Source organism: Cebus imitator, unplaced genomic scaffold (genome assembly GCF_001604975.1).
Source record: "Cebus imitator isolate Cc_AM_T3 unplaced genomic scaffold, Cebus_imitator-1.0 Scaffold990, whole genome shotgun sequence".
NCBI classification, from domain to species: Eukaryota; Metazoa; Chordata; class Mammalia; order Primates; family Cebidae; genus Cebus; species Cebus imitator.
Window position 1 is genome coordinate 94,117 of NW_016108305.1, and position 4,157 is coordinate 98,273.

General features: G+C 39.1%; 1 long non-coding RNA gene across 1 annotated transcript in view; it reads right to left on the reverse strand.

Annotated features, from left to right (window-relative positions):
• LOC119469909 overlaps nt 1–4,157 on the reverse strand; it is a 13,057-nt gene that overhangs the window by 2,684 nt on the left and 6,216 nt on the right. The gene's annotated exons all lie outside the window — the stretch shown is intronic.

The window sequence follows — 4,157 nt, forward strand, 5'->3', positions numbered from 1 at the left end:
AAAAAAAAAAAAAAAAAAAAAAAAAAAACACAAAACAATAAATTAGTGCTAAAGGGGTTTCTCGAGTAGGTAAAGGAGGCAGACCAATGCTACCACAGGGCTGGGCAAAAAGGTGTTATTGAGGCCTATGGACTGGACAGTTGGGTAGGAACCAGAAGGCCACAGGAAGGAGGACACAGGTGAACAACAAAGGTAAGCATGGCAGGGAGTATGGTATGCCTAGAATAAATGTGGTTGGGATTAGAATTGGGTGACACTGATCAGCAGTTTAATTCAGAAGTATCTCTTCCCAACTCAAAAGTTTCACTTTGGGCTGAAAGTACACAGGAAGAAGATAGACTTCTAAGAAGAGTCAGAATAAGCCCCCAACTTCTGTAGTCCCTTTCTCAATTCCTGTTGGGAGTGGGAAATATTAGAAATTCTCTGGACATTAAAAATAGCTTAGTTTAACATGCATTGTGAGGTAAAAAAGAACAGAGATTGCATTGGCCAAATCTGGACAATTTGAGCATTCAAAAACATAACAACAATAAACTACAACATAATTAATATAAAGAAGAATCAATGAAGAATGATATTAAAAAAGGAAGAGGGGGAGTTTTTCTTTAATGAAGTAATGCCATCTAGTAAATGTAGAAGGAATGACAAAAATTTAAAAGGTGTCACTTTGCAACCACCAATGTAATAAAAATTGACTCAGACAAAAATTGCTACTGATGCACAGTTGGGTAAAAAGACACTTGTGAACAGGATCTTCACTGATCTCAAAGTACCACCCCACAGACTATTTATTAATTACCAAGGGGATAATTATTGTTTTTTATTTTTTTATGAGACAAGGTCTCACTCTCTCACTCAGGCTGAAATATAATGGCAAAATCACAGCTCATTGCAGCCTCGACCGGGCTCAAGTGATCCTCCAAATTCAGCCCCCCAAAGAGCTGGGACTATAGGCTTACACCACCACACCCAGCTAATTTTTTTTTTTGTTTGTTTGTTTTGTTAGAGACAGGGTTTTACCTTGTTGCTCAGGCTGGTCTAGAACTCCTGGACTCAAGTGATCTGCCCACCTCAGCCTTCCAAAGTGCTGGGATTACAACTGTTAGCCACTGCACCCAGCAAAATAACGGCAACGGAGAGATCTGGAAGATCACCTTAATCAAGTCATCAAACTTAGCATTATGGGCCACCTGTGGTCATGAGGCAGAAGGATGTATCACCTATGCAGTATTCTTCCTTAAAATGCTTAACTTGAATCTCATCATGAAGAAACAGACAAATCCAGATTGTGGGACAATTACAAGACAGCTATCTTTGACTCTTAAAAAATGCCAGTTTTTTAATTACACACACACACACACACACACACACACACACGCACACGCGTACTGAATTTGTATGTTATTCTCTATCCAGGATTAAAAAAAAAAATGCCAGTATCATGAAAGATAAAAAAAAGTAGAGGAATGTTTTAGACTAAAGGAAACAAAGACATGACATGCAATGCCTGATCTTTGATTGGATTCTGTACTATTCTTTCATCTTTATGGTATGTTTGAGTTTTTTTCAAAATATAAATTTGGGCAAAAGAGATACCAAGATAATTGATTATTGTTATGACTTATTGGCGGCATTTTAGAGAGATAAAAACAACCTCTGTTAACTGGAGTAAATCTCAAGGTTACTCTTAAGCAGTATAGCATGGTCATCAAGAATACAGATTCCACAGCCAGACTAGGCTTAAATCCCAGCTCCTCTAATGTGAATTTGGGCAAACTGCTTAATCTCTGTTCCTTGGCCTTGTTATTATAATAGTACCTACTTCTAATGAGTTTTGAGGATTAAATGAATCAATACCTGAAAAATGCCTGGCACACAGTGAATGCTCAATAAATGTTAACTACCATAATTATTACATTGCAGAGGCTGTGGGGGTCTCTTCTGGGTCCTTTAAAAGGATGACTTTATCAGGACCTCACTAAAACTGTGAAAACAGAAAAGTGTTTCATGAACATATGAAGTCTATGAGTTGGGAGTACAACGTATAGAGTTTTTGTTGTTGTTGTTGTTTTTTAAACTATCTCCAGTAATGGGTATAAGCAAACGTATAGAGTTTTATATTAAAACTGCATCCAGTAAGTTGGCCTGACGCAGCTTTCAAACCTATAGAGAAATAACCACTAGTGACTAGTAGTGTTCCTTTGGGTCCAGTGGAAGCCTTTGATCTTCATATAGAAAGAATGGACCCAGAGCCATAACCTAGCATTTGACTTATATAGCAACCTTAACTCTGACACAAAGGTGTTTCTTTTGTTTGTTCTGAGGCACGGTTTCCCTCTGTTACACAGGCTGAGTGCAGTGGTACAATCTCAGCTCACTGCACCCTCTGCCCCCTGGGCTCAAGTGATCGTCCCACCTGAGCCTCCTGAGTAGCTAGAACTACAGGTGCGTGCCACCATGCCTGGCTAATTTTTGTATTTCTTGTAGAGATGGGGTTTCACCATGTTGCCCAGGCTGGTCTGAAACTCCTAGGCTCAAGCAGCCATCTCTCCTTGGCCTCCCAAAGTGCTGGGATTACAGGCATGAACCCAAAGTTTTTGTTATTATTTTCATGCCTTCAACTTCTTATTTTAAACATTTTCCTTTTTTCCTTTAAGCCTTAGGATGGCTGGGAAACATTTTCAAATGGTATAATGAATACCTGTATAACTTCCATCTGGAATCAACAGTTGCTTTTTTCCTTGCTTTTTTTTTTTTTTTTAAATTCCCCACCTAGCCCCAGTAGTTGCTAATACTTTGCCATATTTGCTTTCCATGTATGTATGTCTACACATTTTTCTGGACAAACCATCTGAGAGTTAGTTGCAGATATAATGAGCCTTCACCACTAAATAATTCAGTATGCAGCCCCTAAGAACCAAGGCATTCTCCTCCATAACCAGAATACTATTATCACCCAATGAAACTTAATATTATCATTGCCTACTATGTAGTCCATATACAAATTTTCACAATTGTCCCAATCATATCATGGCTTAAAAAAATTCAGAATCCAATCAAACATCAGACATTGCATTTAGTTTTCATGGTTGTTTAGTCTCCTTAACTGTTCCCAGAACTGTTTTAAAGTATACTGACAAATCTTTGAGACTGTAAATGACCTGAGGTACAGATTATCCTTACTTGAGAATAGTAATTTTCCAATATGCATTAAAGATCATTACACATGAGCCAAGACTCAAATGAGCTGGCCTATTTTCTTTGTATATAAATGTGTAAACTCCAGAAGGCTTCAAATAATGAACTCCAATAAGGCAGTTAGTTCAATGTCTTTCGGGTCTTGATGACAAATGGTTACAGAGAATAGGAGGATTTTTCCTATCCACTAATGGTAAAGAAAAAAGCAGACAGAACCTCACTATGTTAGAGAACTAAGTGAGAAAGTTGGCTGATGAAGAGGACATCATCCAGAGAGGAAGGGATCTAGCTGACATGGAAGATGCTGCAGGAGGCTGAGAAAACGAGGCTAGAGCAATAAAACAGATTTGACAAGGTGGTGAAGATAAGAAAGTGACCTGACAAAAATGAATGCAGCAGAGTGCTAAATGAAGGGCCCAGTCCATGCTAATCTTGTATAATGCCCTCAACTAGCCTTAGCATATCTGAGTTTCTATTTAGCTTGCCATATTGTGTGTTGGGGGGCGGGTGGCACAATTTAAGTTGCAGTAAGTTGTGTAACAAACTCACAACAGGGCCCTGCAGATATATACAGGGTCTTGCTCTGTCATCCAGGCTGGAGTGCAGTGGTGCCATCTTGGCTCACTGCAACCTCCACCTTCTGGGTTCAAATGATCCTTCTGCCTCAGCCTTCCTAGTAGCTGGGACTTACAGGTGTATGCCACCACACCTGGCTGGTGTGTGTGTGTGTGTGTGTGTGTGTGTGTGTGTATATGTATATGTATATGTATATGTATATGTATATATGTATATATAATTTTAACTGCAAAGAAGGCCAGGCACAGTGCCTCATGCCTGTAATCCCAGCATTCTAGGAGGGTGAGGCAGGAGGATCACTTGAGGCCAGGAATTTGAGACCAGCTTGGGCAACATAGTGAGACCTCGTTTCTACTAAAAATAAAAAATAAAATTGAAAAAAA